At 33.5% G+C, this 25,303-nt stretch overlaps 2 long non-coding RNA genes across 45 annotated transcripts in view; both read right to left on the bottom strand.

Moving 5' to 3' along the window:
* Positions 1–1,243, bottom strand: LOC121795559. The gene is made up of 3 exons (XR_006049577.1): positions 850–1,243; positions 299–411; positions 1–114 (listed from the first exon to the last, which is right to left on the bottom strand). It is a non-coding gene; the product is annotated as an uncharacterized LOC121795559 (long non-coding RNA).
* LOC121795550 overlaps positions 1–25,303 on the bottom strand; it is a 140,301-nt gene that overhangs the window by 78,309 nt on the left and 36,689 nt on the right. For 28 of the 44 annotated variants that reach the window (XR_006049521.1, XR_006049507.1, XR_006049518.1 and 25 more), the window contains 14 exons: positions 8,820–8,932; positions 8,494–8,683; positions 8,279–8,384; positions 7,101–7,182; positions 6,863–6,975; positions 6,625–6,726; positions 6,145–6,226; positions 5,866–5,978; positions 5,440–5,729; positions 4,223–4,304; positions 3,958–4,070; positions 3,550–3,821; positions 3,338–3,442; positions 2,179–2,260 (listed from right to left, as the gene is read on the bottom strand). This is a non-coding gene — a long non-coding RNA (uncharacterized LOC121795550). Of the gene's footprint in view, positions 1–2,178; positions 2,261–3,337; positions 3,443–3,549; positions 3,822–3,957; positions 4,071–4,166; positions 4,305–5,439; positions 5,730–5,865; positions 5,979–6,088; positions 6,227–6,624; positions 6,727–6,862; positions 6,976–7,100; positions 7,183–8,278; positions 8,385–8,493; positions 8,684–8,819; positions 8,933–9,099; positions 9,181–9,687; positions 9,781–9,885; positions 10,131–10,286; positions 10,408–11,509; positions 11,629–11,699; positions 11,977–25,303 lie in introns of those variants that run through there. The other 16 variants (XR_006049537.1, XR_006049506.1, XR_006049542.1 and 13 more) reach the window with 15 other exon arrangements.

Consider the following 25,303-nt stretch of genomic DNA (forward strand, 5'->3'; position numbering starts at 1 on the left):
TTATTGTTCGATAAACTTCTAAAAAATCTCCAAGAGCAATCTTTTTGGTGGATGCAAGTTCTGTTAGTTCAGCAGCAGCCTCTTTCCTCTTACATCATTTGAAGATTTTCTCACCTGAAAGGCAAATCACAACACACTCTTTAGGAAGCTTCGATGCTACCGCAGTAATTTGCGTGACAATATCAATAACTTCTTGCAGGACCTGTTCAACAGACCATGCTTAAGCAAGTTCAACATTCCAAGTAGTCGATAACAACAAAGAAATTATGTAAAAATTTTAAGTTTCTGGATGCAGCACCTGAACATTTTTCTCATTCCAGCTGGGAATAACACAAAGTAAATGGATCGACCTCTCAACAGATGGATCCAAATCAGTTTGTGATTCAACCTACTCTTTAAAAGACACAACAGCTGAAACAAAAAATTCATAAATTAAAAATTGTACTACAGATTTTATCATTAGCAAGATAACAATTTTGAATGGGTGGCCTCGTTTCTAATGCATTTCATACAAAAGCATCTCAAAAGTTTAATACTCTAACATAGAAGAACCAAAGACAACATGTATACTACAGGATTATCTAACCTTTTTAGAAAAGACCAATAAACAAAGCAGTTAATCCACACCCCATATACTATTTTGCTTCAAATATACATGATACATTTTTCTAAATTAAAAAAATGGCAACAGAATTGATAAAGGTTTATCTTAAGAGCAAAAGGAAAATTCAAAACAAGCAGATTATAGGATCCATATAACTGTAAACATAGGAAGAGAAATAACTAAGAAAAATTCCATACTAACGTTGCTGAATCTATAAAATATTTAGGTAGACAAAGAAACCACACATGGAATGACTGACAATCTTCAACGGGAGCATATTAACTAACCAGAAAAATTTTCCTTAAGAAAAATAGAAGAACGATAAAAATATAATGAGACATAATCATCTATGAAACAGATGCACCGGTCAAGAGTTATTTTTCTAACCATACATTAGCATCAAAGCCAGATAAATTGTTTCCATTTGTAACAAATTTCTCTGATGCAGGATATTGTGACTAAAATCTCATTTAAGAGACCAAACATGCAATCATTGTTTCCAGTAAACTGCAAATCATACGGTTGATGGACATGTTTATACCTAAACAGTGGCATACAAGAACCCTTGATGCAAAACCATATCTTAAGAGGAAAAACACACATAAAAACACATATACGTGACCTAAATATGTAACTGTCATAAAAAAGGTCAAGCGGTAATTTGAACCCTAACCTTTAAGCCGATCTTTCCACACAGCAGATCCTAGTTGAGTAATGTCTCTACTTGAATAAGGGATCCGAATCTGCTCTCAAATTCTTCCAAACTCATTTCTCTTGGCTGAAAAGAAAAATGGGCCAGTTAGTCAAAAATATCTATCATGATGCCCCAAATAATAATGTATTCAACAAGCATACTAAAGGTAAGAGGGGGAAAAGAAAACAGCACCTCAACATCTTCAAGCTCCACACGCATAGTCAAGTAATAGTCTTCTCCTTTTTTCTTTTTTCTCCATTTTTTCCTTTTTTTTCCTTTTTTTCCTTTTTTTTCTTTTTTTCCCATTTTTTTCCTTTTTTTCTTTCTCTCTCTTTTTTCATTTTTTTTCCTTTTTTTGGGAAATGTTCTCAGACTCTTATACAGGTTGCCCAGAGCTTGAATAGCTTCAGCTGCAACAGCAACGCTTTTTTTTTTCCTTTTTTTTCTTCCTATCGTAATGTTTACATCTGTGATATAACCTGCAAGATTCAAAAATGTTGCTCAGGCAACACTAATTACTTGGCCACAATATTAACACCAACAACATGTTCTACATAAAGTCAAGAGAGAACTGGATTAACTTGTGGACTTGCGGTCATGGAAACCATAGCATACCTTCTTAATTGTTCGACAAACTTCTGAAAAATCTCAAGGAGTAATCTTTTTGGTGGATGCACGCTCTGTTAGTTCAGCGACAGCCTCTTTCCTCTCACACCATTTGAAACTTTCTGAAAATAAAATATAAAAAGTATGAATAAAATGCTACCAGAATCATAAGATGGTACGAGAAAAATCAATATAATGATATGGAAAAGTGGAATAACCTTATCTATTTTTTATTATAAGATGAATGGGTTATAATGGAAAGTAGCATATTAACCTTGAAAAGCTCCATATTGCTTCACTCATTCGCTAATAATAGCAAAAGTGGAACCTTGTAAATCTCTCAAATTTTTGGATACCTATAAGGGGAGAGATATAAGATAGGTTCAGTGCCACCTAACAACTAAAGTTAGCAAACCTCATTCAAGGAATTAAAATTTTGGATGTTCATACTGTTTCTTGTAAACAAACCCTCAATATTTCATTAAAGCATGCTTCAGCTGCTCTTTAAAACTGCTCTTTAAAAGACAGTAGTTGAAACAAAAAATTCATAAATTAAAAATTGAAGTACAGATTTTATCATTAGCAAGATAACAATTTTGAATGGGTGGCCTCATTTTTTAAAGCGATTCATACAAAAGCATCTAAATAAGTTTAATACTCTAACATCAAAGAACCATAGACAACATGTATACTGCAGCATTATATAGCCTTTTTAAAATAGACCAATAAACAAAGCGGTATATAAAGAGAATATCAAGAAAATTAAAAATAAAAAGCCATGATATGAGGATTAATCTACACCCCATATACTATTTTGCTTCAAATATACATGATACATTTTTCTAAATTAAAAAATGGCAACAGAATTGATAAAGGTTTATCTTAAGAGCAAAAGGAAAATTCAAAACAAGCAGATTATATGATCCATATAATTGTAAATAGAGGAGGAAGAATAAATAAGACAGAACAATTCCATACTAACGTTGCTAAATCTATAAAATATTTAAGTAGACAAGGAAACCACACATGGAATAACTGAAAATTTCTTCAACGGGAGCATACTAACTAACCAGAAAAATTTTCCTTAAGAAAAACAGAAGAACGATAAAATTATAATGAAACAATCATCTATGAAACAGATGCACCGGTCAAGAGTTATTTTTCTAACCATACATTAGCATCAAAGCCAGATAAATTGTTTCCATTTGTAACAAATTTCTCTGATGCAGGATATTGTGACTAAAGTCTCATTTAAGAGACCAAACATGCAATCATTGTTTCCAGTAAGCTGCAAATCATACGGTTGATGGACATGTATATACCTAAACAGTGGCATACAAGAACGCTAGATGCAAAACCATATCTTAAGAGGAAAAACACACATATGCGTGACCTAAATATGTAACTGTCCAAGCGGTAATTTGAACCCTAACCTTTAAGCCGCTCTTTCCACACAGCAGATCTTAGTTGAGTAATGTCTCTACTTGAATAAGGGATCCGAATCTGCTCTCAATTTCTTCAAAACTCATTTCTCTTGGCTGAAAAGAAAAATGGGCCAGTTAGTCAAAAATATCTATCATGATGCCCCAAATAAATTGTATTCAGCTAGCATACTAAAGGTAAGAGGGGGAAAAGAAAACAGTACCTCAACATCTTCAAGCTCCACAGGCATAGTCAAGTAATAATCTTCTTCTCCTTTTTTCTTTTTTCTCCATTTTTTCCTTTTTTCCTTTTTTCTTTTTTTCCTTTTTTTTCCTTTTTTTCTTTCTCTCTTTTTTCCTTTTTTTTCCTTTTTTTGGGAAGTGTTCTCAGACTCTTATACAGGTTGCCCAGAGCTTGAATAGCTTCAGCTGCAACAGCAACGCTTTTTTTTTCCTTTTTTTCTTCCTTTCGTAATGTTTACATCTGTGATATAACCTGCAAGATTCAAAAATGTTGCTCAGGCAACACTAATTACTTTGTCACAATATTAACACCAACAACATGTTCTACATAAAGTCAAGAGAGAACTGGATTAACTTGTGGACTTGCGGTCATGGAAACCATAGCATACCTTCTTAATTGTTCGACAAACTTCTGAAAAATCTCAAGGAGTAATCTTTTTGGTGGATGCACGCTCTGTTAGTTCAGCGACAGCCTCTTTCCTCTCACACCATTTGAAACTTTCTGAAAATAAAATATAAAAAGTATGAATAAAATGCTACCAGAATCATAAGATGGTACGAGAAAAATCAATATAATGATATGGAAAAGTGGAATAACCTTATCTATTTTTTATTATAAGATGAATGGGTTATAATGGAAAGTAGCATATTAACCTTGAAAAGCTCCATATTGCTTCACTCATTCGCTAATAATAGCAAAAGTGGAACCTTGTAAATCTCTCAAATTTTTGGATACCTATAAGGGGAGAGATATAAGATAGGTTAGTGTCACCTAACAACTAAAGTTAGCAAACCTCATTCAAGGAATAAAAATTTTGGATGTTCATACAGTTTCTTGTAAACACACCCTCAATATTTCATTAAAGCATGCTTCAGCTGCTCTTTAAAAGACAGTAGTTGAAACAAAAAATTCATAAATTAAAAATTGAAGTACAGATTTTATCATTAGCAAGATAACAATTATGAATGGGTGGCCTCATTTTTTAAAGCGATTCATACAAAAGCATCTAAATAAGTTTAATACTCTAACATCAAAGAACCAAAGACAACATGTATACTGCAGCATTATATAGCCTTTTTAAAATAGACCAATAAACAAAGCGGTATATAAAGAGAATATCAAGAAAATTAAAAATAAAAAGCCATGATATGAGGATTAATCTACACCCCATACACAATTTTGCTTCAAATATACATGATAAATTTTTCCAAATTAAACAATGGCAACAGAATTGATAAAGGTTTATCTTAAGAGCAAAAGGAAAATTCAAAACAAGCACATTATATGATCCGTATAATTGTAAATATAGGAGAAAGAATAACTAAGACAGAAAGATTCCATACTAACGTTGCTAAATCTATAAAATATTTAAGTACACAAGGAAACCACACATGGAATAACTGACACTTTCTTCAACGGGAGCATATTAACTAACCAGAAAAATTTTGCTTAAGAAAAACAGAAGAATGATAAAATTATAATGAAACATAATCATCTATGAAACAGATGCACCGGTCAAGAGTTATTTTTCTAAGCACACATTAGCATCAAAGCCAGATAAAATGTTTCCATTTGTAACAAATTTCTCTGATGCAGGATATAGTGTCTAAAATCTCATTTAAGAGACCAAACATGCAATCATTGTTTCCAGTAAGCTGCAAATCATACGGTTGATTGACATGTTTATACCTAAACAGTGGCATACAATGAACCCTTGATGCAAAACCATATCTTCAGGGGAAAACACACATAAATGTACATCAGATCTTAGTTGAGTAATGTAGGGATCCTAATCTGCTCTCAATTTATTCCAAACTCATTAGTATTCAGCTAGCATACCAAAGGTAAGAGGGGGAAAAGAAAACAGCACCTCAACATCTTCAAGATCCACAGGCATAGTCGAGTAATAGTCTTCTCCTTTTTTTCTTTTTTCTCCTTTTTTTCCTTTTTTTTCTTTTTTTTTCCATTTTTCTTTTTTTCCATTTTTTTCCTTTTTTTCCTTTTTTTCTTTTCTTCTCTTTTTTTCCTTTTTTCCTTTTTTTGGGAAGTGTTCTCAGACTCCTATACAGGTTGCCCAGAGCTTGAATAGCTTCAACTGCAACAGGAACGTTTTTTTTCCTTTTTTTCATCCTATCGTAATGTTTACATCTGTGATATAACCTGCAAGATTCAAAAATGTTGCTCAGGCAACACTAATTACTTGGTCACAATATTAACACCAACAACATGTTCTACATAAAGTCAAGAGAGAACTGGATTAACTTGTGGACTTGCGGTCATGGAAACCATAGCATACCTTCTTAATTGTTCGACAAACTTCTGAAAAATCACCAGGGGTAATCTTTTTGGTGGATGCAAGCTTTGTTAGTTCAGCGACAACTTCTTTCCTCTCACACCATTTGAACCTTTCTGAAAATAAAATATAAAAAGTATGAATAAAATGCTACTAGAATCATATTTATATGCAATGGATGTGGTACGAGAAAAATCAATATAATGATATGGAAAAGTGGAATAACCTTATCTATTTTTGATTATAAGATGAATGGGTTATAATGGAAAGTAGCATGTTAACCTTGAAAAGCTCCATATTGCTTCACTCATTCGCTAATAATAGCAAAAGCGGAACCTTGTAAATCTCTCAATTTTTTGGATACCTATAAGGGGAGAGATATAAGATAGGTTTAATGCCACCTAATAACTAAAGTTAGCAAACCTCATTCAAGGAATAAAAATTTTGGATGTTCATACAGTTTCTTGTAAACAAACCCTCAATATTTCATTAAAGCATGCTTCAGCTGCTCTTTAAAACTGCTCTATAAAAGACAGTAGTTGAAACAAAAAATTCATAAATTAAAAATTGAAGTACAGATTTTATCATTAGCAAGATAACAATTTTGAATGGGTGGCCTTATTTTTTAAAGCGATTCATACAAAAGCATCTAAAAAAGTTTAATACTCTAACATCGAAAAACCAAAGACAACATGTATACTGCAGCATTATATAGCCTTTTTTAAAAAGACCAATAAACAAAGCGGTATATAAAGAGAATACCAAGAAAATTAAAAAACCAAAGACAACATGTATACTGCAGCATTATATAGCTTTTTTTCCCTTGTTTTGTTCCTATCGTAATGTTTACATCTGTGATATAACCTGCAAGATTCAAAAACGTTGCTCAGGCAACACTAATTACTTGGTCACAATATTAACACCAACAACATGTTCTACATAAAGTCAAGAGAGAACTGGATTAACTTGTGGACTTGCGGTCATGGAAACCATAGCATACCTTCTTAATTGTTCGACAAACTTCTGAAAAATCTCCAGCAGTAATCTTTTTGGTGGATGCAAGCTTTGTTAGTTCAGCGACAGCTTCTTTCCTCTCGCACAATTTGAACCTTTCTGAAAATAAAATATAAAAAGTCTGAATAAAAGAAAAATCAATATAATGATATGAAAAAGTGGAATAACCTTATCTATTTTTGTTAATAAGATGAATGTGTTATAATGGAAAGTAGCATATTAACCTTTAAGAGCTCCATATTGCTTCACTCATTCGCTAATAATAGCAAAAGCGGAACCTTGTAAATCTCTCAAACTTTTGGATACCTATAATGGGAGAGATATAAGATAGGTTTAGTGCCACCTAACAACTAAAGTTAGCAAACCTCATTCAAGGAACAAAAATTTTGGATGTTCATACAGTTTCTTGTAAATAAACCCTCAATATTTCATTAAAGCATGCTTCAGCTGCTCTTTAAAAGACACAATAGCTGAAACAAAAAAATCAGAAATAAAAAATTGAATTACAGATTTTATCATTAGCAAGATAACAATTTTGAATGGGTGGCCTCATTTTTTAAAGCAATTCATACAAAAGCATCTCAATAAGTTTAATACTCTAACATCGAAGAACCAAAAACAAAATGTATACTGCAGCATTATATAACCTTTTTTAAAAAGACCAATAAACAAAGCAGTATTTAAAGAGAATATCAAGAAAATTGAAAATAAAAAGCCATGATATGAGAATTAATCTACACCCCATATACTATTTTGCTTCAAATATACAAGATAAATTTGTCCAAGTTAAACATTGGCAAAGGAATTGAATAAAGGTTTATCTTAACAGCAAAAGAAAATTCAAAACAAGCAGATTGTAGAATCCATATACTTGTAAATATAGGATGAAGAATATCTAAGACAGAACAATTCCATACTAACGTTGCTAAATCAGTAAAATATTTAGGTAGACAAAGAAACCACACATGGAATGACTGACAATCTTCAACGGGAGCATATTAACTAACCAGAAAAACTTTCCTTAAGAAAAACAGAAGAACGATAAGATAATTATGAAACATAATCATCTATGAAATGATCAACAGACACCAACTGACTTAGAAACAGATGCACTGGTCTAGAGTTATTTTTCTAATCATACATTCGCATCAGAGCAAGATAAATTTCTGGGACGCATGATAGTTTCTAAAATCTCAGTTTAGAGACAAACATGCAATCATTGTTTCCAATAAGCTGCAAATCATACAGTTGATGTACATGTTTATACCCAAAAAGTGGGATACAATGAACCCTTGATGCAAAATCATATTTTAAGGGGGAAAACACACATAAAAACACACACATATATGACCTAAATATGTAACTGTCATAAATAAGGTCAAATGGAAATTTGAACCCAAACCTTTAAGCTGCTCTATCCACACAACACATTTTAGTTGAGTAATCGACTCCGTTTGAATAAGGGATCCTAATTTGCTCTCAATCTCTTCCAAACTCATTTTTCCTGGCTGTAAAGAAAAATGGGCCAGTTAGTCAAAAATATCTATCGTGATGTCCCTAATTGTATTCAGCTATCATACAAAAGGTAAGAGGGGAAAAGAAAATCGTAGCTCAAACCTCAACATCTTCAAGCTCCACAGGCATAGTTGAGTAATCATCTCTACTTTTTTTTTCTTTTTTCCTTTTTTTTCCATTTTTTCCTCTTTTTTTTGGGAAGTGTTCTTAGACCCCTAAAAAGGTTGCCCTTTTCTGCAACAGAAACTATTTTTTTCCTTCTTCCTATCGTAATGTTTACATCTGTGATAACCTGCAAGATTCAAAAATGTTGTGCAGGCAACACAAATTATTTGGCTACGATATTAAGACCAACAATATGTTCTGCATAAAGTCAAGAAAGAACTGGATTAACTTGTGGACTTGTGGTCATGGAAACCATAGCATACCTTCTTTATTGTACGATAAACTTCTGAAAAATCTCCAGGAGTAATCTTTTTGGCGGGTGCAAGTTCTGTTAGTTCAGCGACAGCCTCTATCCTCTCACACCATTTGAAGCATTCTGAAAATAAAATATAAAAAGTATGAATAAAATGCTACCAGAATCATAATTATCTGCAATGGATATGCGGCATGAGAAAAATTAATATAATGATATGGAAAAGTGGAATAACCTAATCAATTTTTGATTATAAGATGAATGAGTTATAATGGAAAGTAGCATAATACCTTTAAAAGCTCCATATTACTTCAATCATTCGCTAATAATACTAAAAGCGGAACCCTGTATATTCTCAAATTTTTGGATACCTATAAGGGGAGAGATATAAGACTGAATTACTAAGGCAGGACAATACCATGCTAACGTTGCTAAATCTATAAAAAAAAATTGGTAGACAAGGAAATCACACATAGAAAAACTGACAATTTCTTCAACGGGAATATATTACTAACCAGATAAATTATCCTCAACAAAAACAGAAGAACGATCAAATTATAATGAAATGATCAAAAGACACCAAACTGACTTGCAAAACAGATGCACAGGTCAAGAGTTATTTTTCTAAGCATACATTAGCATCATAGGCTGATAAAATTGTATCCATTTGTAATTGTAACAAATTTCTATGATGCAAACATGCAATCATTGTTTCCAGTAAGTTGTAAATCATACGGTTGAGGGACATGTTTACACCCAAAAAGTGGGATACAATGAGCCCACGATGCAAAACCATAACTTAAGGGGGAAAGCACACATAAACAGACCTAACAATATAACTATCACAAATAAGGTCAAGCAATAATTTGAACCCTAACCTTTAAGCCGTTCTTTCCACACCGCACATTTTAGTTGAGTAATCGTCTTTATCCTAATCTGTTCTCAATGTCTTCCAAAGTCATTTCTCTTGGCTATAAAGAAAAATGGCTCAGTTAGTCAAAAATATCTATCGTGATATCCGTAATAATAAATTCAGCAATCACACAAAAGGTAAGAGGGAAAACAACAGCTCAAACCTCAACATCTTCATGCTCCACAGGCATAGTTGAGTATTCGTCTCTACCTTCTTTTTTCCTTTTTTTCTTTTTTTCCTTTTTTCCATTTTTTTTCCTTTTTTTCTTTTCTTCTTTTTTTTCCTATTTTTGGGAAGTGTTCTCAGACTCCTATACAGGTTGCCCGGTGCTTGAATAGCTTCAGCTGCATCAGTAACACTTTTTTTTCCTTTTTTTCTTCCTATCGTAATGGTTACATCTGTAATAACCTGCAAATTTCAGAAATTTTGTGGACTTGTAATGGTTACAAATGTTTACATCAGTAACACTTGGCCACGATATTAAGACCGACAATATATTATACATGAAGTCAAGAAAGAACTGGATCAACTTGTGGACTTGTGGTCATGGAAACCATAGCATACCTTCTTTATTTTTTCTACGTACCTGCTTTGAAACTGTTCTGCATTAAACGGTTCTCTTAAAATTGGTGTTTTGCCTTTTTCCAAAGCTGCAATCATAATCTTCTCTTTTCTATGCAACCTGCTACATAAATAGAAAAATAAATTTAAATAGGTTAGTAATATAATTAGTAAACTTTTTTATATAAATCTGTAGTAAATAATGTTTAAACTGTTCCGTAAATTAGAAGTAGAACAAACAATAGGCATGAAACAATATGGGACGTTAAAATCACAAGTTCATCATCTTTGTTTTTGGAAACCATATACAAATGATTTGATGCATCTAAATATTAGACTTTATGACCTATTTATTGAATTGATGAATTAACAGACAAACATGGCAAATATTAAATTGAAGAATGAGCTAAAGTGCATGACTGAACTAGTATTACTCAACATCCCAGATATAATGCTTACAATATTAAATAGGTTTCTTAATATCCCATAGATATTGCTTATTCAAATGCACGCAGCAAACAAAGGCCTGAAGTGCCCCAAAACCTCAACAGTGGGCATAATTGTGCAATGTTTAGTTTGTGTATGACATTGAGTATACAAACCTAAACAAAATTGCTCGTCCCGTTGCAGCTAGCCATAGCCCATATAGCACACATGCATTATCATTTTCAAAATCTTGCATGAATAAATCCTCCCCATGCATGCTCCAACAGTGAGTTAATTAGAATCAGAGGAACAAAGTCCCCAACACCATGATGAGTATGAAGAATAAGAGGAGAGGAGCCTTATGTATCTTGTCGCCACATTAAACATCACACGGTAAGAAATTCACTATAAATAGAACATCCCTATCAACCCTTTTTCCCATCACAATCTCTCATCAGTTTCATCATATAAACTTATCCATTCCACCCACAAAAATCCATGTTTCCACCCATTCAAGTTTGGAGGAAAGTGCTTCAAGAGTCTAGCTAGCAAGGAGAGGAGAGTTGCATATTGTTCATTCATCAAGCTTTTTCTCATCATCTAAGTAAGTTCCCTACCAAAATTCTTTCTTCAAAGCATGCCATCATTTAGTACATATCCCAAAACCCAAAACACAAGCATGCTTAATATTTCTTCAAGATCTCAACTCTTAAGCATAAATAGGAAAACCTTGGCCTCTTGAATCACAAATACATAAGCCAATTAATTAAAGATTAAACTAAGGAAATAAGAAATCATACATGGGCTGGAGTTTCTGCCCTCCGGCGGCTCAGCGGCGGCGACGGCAGCCCGACGGTGGTGACGAAATCCGGCAAAAGACGACACTCTTTTTCAATGTCTTTTCAACCCCTCTTGATTTCTGAAAATTTAAGCAAAGATTCAAAGTTTAGAAAGTTGTTTTACAAAATTTAAAAAGTGAAATATACTCACCTCCGCAGCGGCGGCGGCCGGCGCAGCGGCGGCGGCAGCCCGACGGCAGCAGCGGCGGTTTCCAGCCGGCGGTGGTGCTGGTGGAGAAGGAGACCGAGAGAGAGAGTGAGAACAGGGGAAAGAAGGAAAGAGAAAGGAAGAAGGAGAGAGGGGCGGCTGGTCGGCGCCGGCGTGACCGGCAGTAGCCGTTTCCGGCAGAGGCGAGAGAGAGAAGGGAGGTTTGAGAGAGAGACGTGGGGAGGGGGGCAGGAGGCGCAAAGTGAGTATGACGTGAGTAGGGCTTGATCATTTATTTCTTTAATGGCTAAAGAATGGATCTTAAAATTAATTAATTTTTACGGCCTCTTTTATTTATCTTTTATTATATTGAATGGACTCTTTAAAATTAAAATATTTGAGCCTAAGTCTTCTCTAAATTTTAATATTGGATTAGTCTAACTTTTATGATAATTATAATTAATTCCTAAAGTTAGAATTATTTAACTAGTAAGCTATGTCTAAGTTGAAGCTTTGGGATTTATTGTCTTAAATTTGTGTTGTGTCCTTGCATAATTTGAGTAAGGTAAATTCATGGTTAAATTATTTAACCTCTTGATTTAATTAATTTCTTGCAAATGAATTAAATCTCTTAGTTGAATTAATGAAGTTAATGGTTTAAAGGAATGAGACGAGATATGATCCTAGGTGCATGACATCTACTTTTACTTATCTTGAAGCTAAATGGTCATTATTAATTTTTTTAACTAAGGCAATCGCAAGGAAGTAATATCTTAAGAAGGAGGTATTTTCTCAAAAAAGTTACAAGGTTTAAGGTGAACTTTCTATCCTATATACAAATGAAAATATGAAATGTTTTTGAAATATTTTATCTATGCAAATGATATTGTCTTGCCATAAATGTTTTGTTTTTATGTAATGTTGTCTATCTATCTAGTTATACCGAATGCGCTATGCCAACTAAAGTAAGAAATTGAATTCGGGTCCCAGCAAGGGAAGAGTCCCTATTCGGACTAGTGTACACGTGGACTGTGTGTCATCGAGAGGGTTGGCCGGTCCGATGTCCGTGGAAAGTGGCCACTTTCCCGGCACAAGAAGGAATGTTCAGATATGGCGGATTAAAGAAGGTACAGAACTGCCATCAAACTTTTAAGCAAAGGATTTTAGTAAGCTTGGGCCTTTTTAACAAAAAAACTCCCAAGTGTTATTGTTATAATGGCTTGACAATATTTCTTTTATACATGTATATTTATATCTTTCGGCAATGTATTCACTGAGTACGTTTTTTACTCAGTCCTACTTGTATTTCTAAATCTGTAAGTTGAGCCACGATGAAGGGAGAGTGCTTAATAAAGTGGGCTTATTTCTAAATCATGCAGTACTCTCGGAGGTTCATGTCTTCATACATGGAACCGTGTTTCAGTCGTTTCCGTTGTGCTAATTTCTACTTTTTCCTAAGACGTTGTTATTTAAATAAATCGTGTTGTACGAACCTCTAAACTCGAATTCTTGTGTGGTCGAGTGTGAAGGGGTTGGCAGCGGAAGCGCATGATAAAATCAATTACATAATAATTTTGATCTATTTAGTAGATTATTTAGAAAAATTCTATTCGCGCAATTAGCGCATGTATCATGCTTATAACTTGAATTAAAACATGCTTTAAGTATAATTGAAACCTAAAAAATGCTTTTATAAGGTGATCAGTCATATAAATGTATAAGCACAAAATAAATCAAAATAACCACATGAGTCAAAGCATAGGAAGAACTCTACGAAAGAAATAAAAATAACCACATGTATTGTTTATTTTTTATAGTGAGTGCGTGTAGGGCACTATCTGTATTTTGTATTTGCGGTGCATGTACTTTGTTTATAGGTTGTGTAACTTAGTGTGTCGTGTGTGTGCAGTACATGTATTTATGTGTATATTGTATCTCCCTCGTAGAACTCTACGAAGTGTTTAGCTATTCATGTTCGTCACGAAAGTCAAATAACAAAAGGAATGAAACATCATGAAAACGAAACTAACTACTTGGGAATATTGATTGGAAGCTCCTTCTTCAACCTAGGAATGGATTGGGGAAGTTCAATCTTGAATCCTTGCTCTCAAAGTTGTTTTTCTCTCTCTTGGATTGTAGGAATGGTGAAGAATGGTATGAAAATCCTCCCAAATATCATATATTTTGTGCCATAAGTTTCCAAACATGATTAGGCATCAAAATCTCGATCTGCATTTCCACCTTTTCGGAGCGAGCCGCTCCCAATTTCTGACCGGGAGACTGTTTTTCGGCAGAATTCCGGAGCGGGCCGCCTGGCTTCTGCGCGGAGGTTGAGTGGGCTGCTCCATGTTTCTGGACAGCGCACAATCTTCGTAAAATGAGCATAACTTTTTCTACAGAACTCCGATTGAGACGTATAAGATACCCACATGAATCTCTTTCAAAGACGAAGAGAATGATATTCATTATGAACTAATTGGACTTCAAAATCGCCATAAAAATAGTCTCTAACCAAGGGTGCTGCCCATCCAAATATTATGTACATTTTTCTTCACATTCTTCACAACATGGTCAAAATACCAACATAATGGAAAAGTGGATATGAACATGCCTAATAATAGACGAAATGTGATTGGATTCATATAAAACTACCTTCTAAAACCATTCAAAATCCAAATATATCAGTAGGGTTGATAACTTATCTATAGATGGAAATCTATGAACAAGCACGTCATTTTTGTTCATAGAATTCCATGTATAGATGAGTTATCAACTCTACCAAATATGCTTTAAGTGTATAAGAGTAACAGTACGTGCCTTTAGGCCTAAAGTAAGAGAGAAATACTTGTATGAAATTTCCTAGAAGCATAAGACTATAAATAAATCTATAATATTATTAGTAGGCGAGTATGCACCTATAAGAAGAGAGATGTATTCACTAAATGCTATCTTTAAGAGAGAGAAACAGAGAGATGACTTATTTTATTTATTTAATAGACCTAAAAAGCTGCACCACTGCCATTAATTGTTTGCTTTAAGACACCCAAAAAGTTGTGCTTGAATTATAACATTAAAATATAAGTGACTCATTCATCTTCCTCATCCCTTCTTCGCTTATTAAACACGCCGGAATTTTGAGCATGAAACACCCGACGCCCCACCGTTGCCCCTCGTGCACTTCAGCCTCCCCGGCTCGCCCCAGCCCGCCCCATCAATATCGTTCGGCTGGCTGGGGCGACTACAGGACGCACCACACTCCAAGCGCGGCCTGAGCCTGATTTTCACAACAATGAGCGCATTGTCTTTGTTTTGCGTTTACAGTGCTTGTATTTTTTTTATAAGTTGTGTAAGTGTGTGTGTGTATTTTGTGTATAATATGTTTATTTTTTGTGTATTGTGTAATATGTGGAGTGAGTGTATTTTCCCTATGTATGTATTTTATCTTTATAGTGTGTGTGTTTGTATAATGTATGCGGTGTGTATATTGTATATATTATGTGTGTAGTGTGTGTACTGTAGTGTTTCTAGTTAGTGTAGTGTGTGTATTGTGTGAAGTATGTGTATTTTGTATGTTGTGTGCAGTGTGACTATTTTGTGTATAACGTGGGTGTTTTGGGTAAGGTGTTTGCATATAGTGTGCCTAATTTATGTATATTGTGTGTAGTAAGTATATAGTGTAGTATGTGCATTGTGTATATTGTGCGTATTGTGTGTATACTTTGTGTTTATTGTGTTTATTTTGTTTATAGTGTTTGTAGTGTGTGTGTTTTGCGTATTGTGCATATTTTGTGTTTGTACTTTGTGTATAGCGTGTGTACTATGTGTAGTTTGTGAATTTGTGTTGTGTATGTGTGTATTAGTGTTGCGTGTGTGTGTGCAATGCTTGAATTTTGTGTATAGAAAAAGTATGTTTTGTGTAGTGTGCGTATTTTGATTATATTGTGTTTAGGGTGTGATATGTGTGTATTTTCTTTACATGTATATTTTCTGTATAGTGTGTGTTTTGTGGTTTCTGTTTGTTTTGTGTATAGTGTTGGGTATTTGGTGTAAACTATGTGTAAAGTGTGCATATTTTGTCTATAGTGTGTAATTCGTATTTTGCGTAGTGTGTGTAGTAAGTGTATAATGAGTATAGGGTTTAGGATTTTGTTTAGTATGTAGTATATGAAGTGTGAGTATCTTGTGTATGTCGTGTGCAATGTGTGTAAATTGTGTGTTTTATGTATATAGTATGTTTTTGTTTTGTGAATAATGTGTGTAGGAAGTGTATATAGTGTGTGAAGTAAGTGTGTATATGGTTTAGGATTTAGGGTAGTAAGTGTAGTGTGTGCAATGTGTATTTTGTGTATTTTGTTATAGTGTGTGTGTGTATATTTTATGTTTAGCCTATGTATTTTGTTATAGTGTGTGCTTATATTTTATGTTTAGCCTATGTATATGTGCAATGTATAAAGTGTGTAGTGTGTGTGTCCAGTGAATGTATTTTTTGTATAGTAAATTTATAGTGTGTGCTATGTGTGTATTTTCTGTGCATGTATACTTTTTGTTTTGTGTAGTGTGTGTATTTTGTGTATTTTGTGTGTAGTGTGTGTATTTTGTATGTGTAGCTGTCTGTATTTTCTGTGTGTATTTGGTTTATAGTGTATGTAATTTGCGTATTTTGGGTATCGTGTGTAGTATGTGCAGTGTATTTTGTGTATACTTTATGTGTTTTGTGTATAGCGCGTGTTTTGTTTGGTTTGGTTTGGTTTATGTATAGTTGCAATGTATTGTGTATAGAGTGTTTTCCGTGCATGTGTTTTGTTTATAGAGTGTGTTTCATGCGTAGTTTGTGTATAGCGTTTGTTTATAAATTGTGTATGTGATCAATTGCTAACTAATTAGCAATCCAAAATTAAGACCAATTTTTAACCATTAGATTTGGAGATCTGGTGGTTGATATATTGCCAAGTGGATTATATTTTAAATTTAAATAGTTATTAAACAAAATTAAAGGGCATTAATGTCAATTCTCTCTTATTAAAATTATCCTAAAACTTTAAATTTATGTAACTCTTTCGATTTAAATTATTTTTTCACAAAAAATATATCAAATTAACGGTAATTTTATAATGATTCTATCGAGATCTCAATTACATATGTTCCGACGACGTTCGGATGAAGAAATTTGATTATTTTTATTTTAGTTTTCGTATATAAAAAAAATCTCAATATACTGCATGTAAAATCTCAATAAAACTGTGTTGATATTTTCGTGTACTTGTGTTGAAATACTCATGTCATTGTGTTGATATTTGTAATACGCTATGTTGATATAAAAAAAACACGAAAATTATGATATGATAACAAAATGACGATCTTACCCTTTTGTTGATATTTTGTATACTATTTATTGAAATTCGTAAGATTTAATCTCATCCACTAATTTTAAAATCTAAGGGTGGAGATTTGGTCTTGATTTTGGATTATGATACTATTAGCATTATAAGAGGACCCTAGTGTATGGAATATATGTAGTGTGTATATGTGTTTGCAGTGCGGCTTGTGTTGGGGTTGGCAGCGGAAGCGTGCGTTCTAACGGATCACGTAAAATTCTGATCTATTTAGCATATTATTTAGACAAATTCTATTTGCGTAATTTTCACATGTATCATGCTCATAACTTGAATTCAAACATGCTTTAGCGCAATTAACACCTAAAACATGCTTACTACGGAGTTAGCCAATTTACCTCGTTGATTCACTGAAGAATCGAAGATGGCTCGCGTCTTCTCCACGTGAAGATCTTGAGTACTAAACCACAGATCTTCTAACTAGTTCCCGGACTGTAATCTGATATCAGTGTGGGCTGATCTCACCAGAATACTAGGACTCAAATAAAGAAGATGGAAACTGCTCACGGAGGAGAGCAAAAATCGTCCCCTATGTTGGATAGGAGCTGGACGAAAATTTTGTGGACAATAATGTGTATTTTCTGTTTCCTTTATTCTCCTATTTATATTTAGTCACATATTGGGCTCAGTCGGTGATCTATGGAAGAATTTGGATATGGCCTCCGCCAATTAGCTTTTTACTAATTAAATTGAACCCACAATTTAATATAAGCTTATATTGGAATATTACGAACAACCACTACAGAAGTAATATTGCACTGTCCATCCAAATCCGAAATTATTTCCCGTGCTTAAGATAGAAACATCCATTAATTAATTAATGCCTGCTATGGACTTAAATAATTAACATATTATTAACTCCAAGAGTGGACTTAGCAAGAAATACTTATTCATTATTTATAGAGTAATCAAACTCCAACTAGCTAGGTTCCGAATAATGAAACCTTGTTTCGAGCTCATCTTGTGGATGTTATCAAACGAGACTCACCTCGAACACGATTCAATATAATAGCAATCCTAGCACCGCTAGATATTAATCACCACTACCCAATATACCACGATTCTTGGGTTGCGAAAAACCCGCACCTTTTGGTAAGTCAAAGTAGTGAATAATCAATATCGTATGCTCAATGCTAACGTACATTGATTAAGAAATTAATTATGAAGACCTCATCTTTCAGTAGATAGCATAAAGACTCGTTTTGCTGTTAGATCCAATTCAGTGTTATACCACATCAATGTCATCTTATTTCAGTAAGGCTTAGAAATATGCGGACTGACATTGCAACCTTTCACGATAGGTAGTCTAGGCCTATCTAGGTTGTGAAATTATTCTTTTTCTTTGTTTAGAACTGACCGTGTTACCTTAAGGTGGACGACGCCCACAACCGGTCTACTAAAACAAAGACATAGACTTTGTTATGTTGCTTATACATTTAAATATGCAATAAACATACATTAAATATAAAACATAACAACATTATGACAAAAATAATATGTTTCATTCAATTGGAAAATATCATATAGAGTTTTACAGTATTCAATCACTCGAAAGGTGATTTCTAGTATACAAACTCTAACAGCTTGCGGGTATCAATTTTGATGGCCAAACACTCAAATAGTTCCAAAACTAGTCCAAGTACTAGGAACATGTGATGGCTACGCCATGGGTTTTGTTTTTGCAGGCTTTGGAAGGCCGCTTTGGCCACCATTTGCTTGGGGACTCGATGACTAAGCTGCTATCTCTCAAGCAGATAGGTTCATTTTCTGACTATCATGACCGGTTTGAGATATTGTTGGTTAGAGTATCTCACTATTAGTTATAGTATTAATGGGTTGCGACCGTATGTTTAGAAGGTTGTGAGCTTATTTATGCCTCAAACTTTAATTCATGCTTATGCACTAGCTAGACTTCAGAAGATGTCTAGTTCTGTGAGGGAGGGATTTCCTAAGAATTCTAGGAAGATAGGAGGGAGTAGTGAGGCAAAACACACGGGTTGTAGTGTGAGTAATACGCCACTTTTGCCTACTCCTACAATTAAGATAGGAGACTCTTAACCCTGGAGGAGATGGCTAACAAAAGAGCTAAGGGCCTATGCTATGGGTGTGATGAGAAATTTTATAGAGGCCACATATGTGCTAGAAATTTATATAGTATAACACAACAAATAGTATAAAATATCTAAAATAATCTAAATTAAAAAAAAATTACAAAATGAATGGAAGAGAAAGAAATATTAAAAGATCTAGATTGAAGAAATCCACAAATTTTTTATGGAAAGTCTCCTTTTAATTTTCACGTGATATGTATTAGGATTAGGTTTTTTAAGTTAAATACATACAATATATATATATATATATATATATATATATATATATATATATATATATATATATATATATATATATGGTAGTGTTAAACTCCTTTTTTCCCCTTAGATTTAAGTTTCTTCTCAATTTGGAGCGTTGGATCTGGAGGATGGACGATCCGGATTACAATCATAGATAAACATCCCGCAGTTCATTATTTAGTGTATTTCGTGCATTATGAGGGTGAATTAGTAATTTTATGTTCTCAAAACTGACGAAAACGTATTGTGCGAGATTTAAGCGGGATATACCCACTACTTTCCATCTACTCAACACCTCATTCATTATCAGACATATTAACTCCCGCTTCTCTCTCCCGCTCCTCTCTCCCGATTCGTCTTCTCAATTTCCAACCCATATCAAAACCCTAGCCGCCACCACTCAAGGTCTCGCCGTTTAATCTGAGAATCAACCGGTGTTTCATTCGATTTTCAATAATCCGTTCTGTTCTGAACAAGATATCACTGCGGTCTAAGAGGAGGTAGGGTTTTGCGAATGTTATTGTACTGGTTTAATTTACGAGTTTCAACAAGCGTTTCTTCAAGTTTCACCCGTAACACACCACCCACACCATGATTCACCCGATTACCACCAACCGCGCGTATTTGTTAATACAATCTTATAAGTTTTTGTTTGTTTGGATTCCTGCGCAGTTGTTAAAATGACAAAAAGAGGACGGCCGACAAATTCTCAACAATCCCAGCAAGAGGGTGAGCTTCTGTTTTTATTTGCAATTCGAATACCCGGATTGTTGCTATGATTTTGTGCTTGATATATTTGGATTTTAATCCCACATGGTTTAATAGAGTTTGTACATTATTTTCATAATTGTGTGAATTAATTTAACTTAAGTATCCAATATCCGTATGCTGGTGGATATTATTGTATAAAATAATTCAATGTTGGTGTGTTCATTACTTTAATGGATCTGCACATTATATGTGTATTTTGATATGCATCAAAATATCATGTATCATGCATCATAAAGAACATTAAAGAAACTGCGGTTGGTCATTGTTCAAATAGCGAAATTATAAGATTTATGCTTATTATTTAAATGAGTTTGTTCATTAATTTATATATTTCTATTCATTATGTAACATGTAGCATGCATCTTGTCAAGGTTGTTTTAGATTGTGAAAGAGTAGATTGAAAATTTGTTTGTTCATTACTTGTTATAATCTCTTCATTATTTACCGATGTGATTATATTATTTAATTATGTGAATGGATTATGTTCATTTCTGTTTTAAATTGTCAAATAACAAATGGAATAATTGTGTATTCATTACCTCATACAATCTCTGCATTACGTTCATATGTTATTGGGGTGTTCATTACTGTAATGGATCTGCACATTATATGTGTATTTTGATATGCATCAAAATATCATTTATCATGCATCATAAAACTGGTGTTTGTAATTGTCGAAGAGTATATGTAATATGTGTATGTGCATTACTTGTTATAATATATGCATTATATACCTATATAAATACATTATATTCAACTGTAGAACATTAAAGAAACCGCGGTTGGTCATTGCTGAAATAGCAAAATTATAAGATTTATGCTCATTATTTAAATGAGTTTGTTCATTAATTTGTATATTTCTATTCATTATGTAACATGTAGCATGCATCTTGTCAAGGTTGTTTTAGACTGTGAAAGAGTAGATTGAAAATTTGTTTGTTCATTACTTGTTATAATCTATTCATTATTTGCCGATGTGATTACATTATTTAATTATGTGAATGCATTATGTTCATTTCTGTTTTAATTTGTCAAATAACAAATGGAATAATTGTGTATTCATTACCTCATACAATATCTGCATTACGTTCATATATTATTGCATTATTATCCTATATCCATGAATTATGTTAAATTCTGTTTTATATAGTCAAAGAGTAAAGGTATTAATTGTTACATTCTTTGTATTAAAACTATATATCACTGCATTATTTACCTATGTTAGTACATTAAGACTGTGGTTGGACATTGCTAAATTATTATAGTGATTTAGATGTTCATTTGGTGCATGTATTTTACAATATGTATCTGTTTGGTATTCCTTATATTGCACGTTTCATGATGTATGTTGCAGCGCTTGACAGGGACGAAGCAACTCAGGATGAACATAGAGGATGCAGTAGATGATTTACTGCCTGTTGGAATAGCCCAAAAATTCCAGGATCGACTAACGGAAGCAACAACAAGTAGTGCACAAACCGAGTTTGACGACAAAAAGAATAAAGGCAGAAAAGATGACTATTTGTACTGTCGACGTACACCTTCCGAGTTTTTGGCATGCTTGAAGAGTCTAACGCCGAAGCAAAAGGAAGCCGTGGCCGAACTTGGATTTGAGGCTATCTTGTGCTTTGAGGCGAAGGAGATTCCCGGTCACCTTGCCCATTGGGTGCTCAACGCGTTTAATCTTGCGCGCTGCCAGATTGCATTGTCGGGGGAGTAAACCTTGTTTTAGATTGTGAATGAGTAGATTGAAAATTTGTTTGTTCATTACTTGTTATAATCTCTTCATTATTCACCGATGTGATTACATTATTTAAATATGTGAATGCATTATGTTCATTTCTGTTTTAAATTGTCAAATAACAAATGGAATAATTGTGTATTCATTACCTCATACAATCTCTGCATTACGTTCATATGTTATTGGGGTGTTCATTTGTCACGACCACATCTCCCTAGTCAAAGAAAGTGTAGCTATATCGCGACTAAAACTTACTGAAACTGCCTCAACTCATCATAAGATGCTTAAATCAAAGGAAACATTGTCTGAAATGTGTCGAGGGTACAAATCATACTGAATAAGTGTAGTTATGGAAAAATTGTCTTTGCTAAATGAAAGTTCTAAATTTGCGCAACAGAAGAGTACCAAGACAGATGTAATATGTATGAAGACATACTACACCAGCTATCTTCCTACTTATTTGGTCTTCTGTCCCAACACCTCCTCTGCTTCGACTGATCAACCTGCACATTAAAGAAAACAATATGCAGGGCTGAGTACTTGATATACTCAGTTGGCTTATGCCGAAAACTGTTTTCTTTTAGTTGTCAGCCAAGCTGAGTGAACACTGGTTTTTTTTCTGAAAATAAGTCCCGGTCACTAAAACTGTTATTTCTTTCTGAAAATAGACTGCAGTCTTTTAAACTTCTGATGATATACCATATCCAATGCGTGAATCGGGAATGTGGCCACATTCCACGATCACTGGGCCGGCCAACCTGGCGCTAGCTCACGACCCCTGGACCGGTCAACCTGGCGCTAGCTCACGACCCCTGGACCGGTCAACCTGGCGCTAGCTCACGGTCCGTATGTGTACACTAGTCCGAGTAGAATTTACTGACCTACTGGGACCCGAATTCGATTTAACTGGGTTGGCATAGCCAACAGATAGGCAATCATAAAACAAAACATGGCATGACAACTCATTCAAATAATCATGTTTTCACATAAAACACGCTTTAAAAGAAGGAAGAGAAGGCCCACCTCGTTTGCTTAACTCTTTCAAACGGGCACTCCCTGACTTGGTATTACTCGTCGTGCGACGAAGTTCCTTTACAAAAATGATATACTTAAGTTAGGCTTTAAGTAATTATTTATCTTGCATGTATGCATGCCTAAGCGTGTGCTTATTATTTTACTTCTTGCCTTCTAAATTTAAGTACTTTAATTAAATCGGCGATTTAATTTATTCTGAATCTGGTCGATCCGTTCGGGTATAAAAAAAATTCTCAGATTATCTTAAGTATTTTAAAAAAACTTTCTGTGACTAATAAGTCCGCTTTAAACAAAAATACATCCCATAAATACAAAATACAAATAATGCGCAGCACACTCACTACAAAATAAATAATACAGACTAACACTAAACTTGCACACTATACACAAAACGGACACACTACATGCACACTATACATACAACACATTGCAGCCAAATATACTAATCAAACTATACAAAAAACACACTGCACAAAATACACAAATTATACACAAAATACATACATTACTCACATCATACACAAACTACACTACACATTACATAAACTATACACAAGATACCCACATTGCACATATTTTAAACCAAATATACACTATATACAAAATACACACTAACATTACAGAAACTATACACATGATACCCACATTACACATATTTTAAACCAAATATACACTAGATATACATACAGAAAATGCACATTATACATAATAAATAAAGTGTAACACACAATACATTATAAAAAATATACAAAAAGCTGAACAAAAAATGCAGTATATACGCTACAAAAAACACACAATATACATGTAGAAAAAATACACACATATCAGACACAATAACACCCTATGCATAAAATACATGCACTAGACGCACACTAAAACACAAAATTCACATTCTATACACAATACAAGCATATCACATACATACTCAAAATACACATATACAAAAAATACAAACAAAGCACACACAATAAACACGCATTGGACACACGCTATACACAATGTTCACAAAACAAATAGACTAAATACACAAAACAGACAGAACCCTAAAATTACACAGACTATAAACAAAATACAAACATTTCACGCACAAAATACACACTACATTATACAGAAAATGCACATTATACATAGGACACAAAATACACGCTCAATAAAGACTATTCACAATATAAACAAACTATACACTAAATATACATGTACAAAAATACACCCGCACCATACACAAAGTACATGCTCTATACACAAAACACAAGCACATTCATATACACACATAACACAAAATACACACAACATAGATTGCACATAATACACAAGACGCTATACCCAACGTATATACACAATACACAAGTACATATAGCACACAATACACACTGTGCTCAAAATACATTGCACACAACACACACAACACACACAAAATATATACAATGTACACAAAACAATGCTACACAATATACACAAATACACACCATATGCTCATAATACATGTATTGAACACAATACACACAATACACATACTACTCACCCCACATACATTATAACAAACACACACTATATAGAAAAAATATGTACGTTAGAAAAATACAACACTATACATATTGCACAATATACACAAACTAAACATATTATACGCAAAATACATGCACTGTAAACGCAAAACAAAGACTATGTGCAACACAAACTACAGAAAAAATACACAATACACACTACATAAAACACATTATAAAAAATAAACTCGCATATAGAAAATACACACTGCACATAAATACATGTACTGCAAATACACTGCCCACTCAGTTACACAACCTATAAACAAAATACATCCCATAAATACAAAATACAAATAATGCGCAGCACACTCACTACAAAATAAATAATACAGACTAACACTAAACTTGCACACTATACACAAAACGGACACACTACACGCACACTATACATACAACACATTGCAGCCAAATATACTAATCAAACTATACAAAAAACACACTGCACAAAATACACAAATTATACACAAAATACATACATTACTCACATCATACACAAACTACACTACACATTACATAAACTATACACAAGATACCCACATTGCACATATTTTAAACCAAATATACACTATATACAAAATACACACTAACATTACAGAAACTATACACATGATACCCACATTACACATATTTTAAACCAAATATACACTAGATATACATACAGAAAATGCACATTATACATAATAAATAAAGTGTAACACACAATACATTATAAAAATATACAAAAGCTGAACAAAAAATGCAGTATATACGCTACAAAAAACACACAATA

This window comes from Salvia splendens, chromosome 3 (assembly GCF_004379255.2).
Source record: "Salvia splendens isolate huo1 chromosome 3, SspV2, whole genome shotgun sequence".
Taxonomy (NCBI): Eukaryota; Viridiplantae; Streptophyta; class Magnoliopsida; order Lamiales; family Lamiaceae; genus Salvia; species Salvia splendens.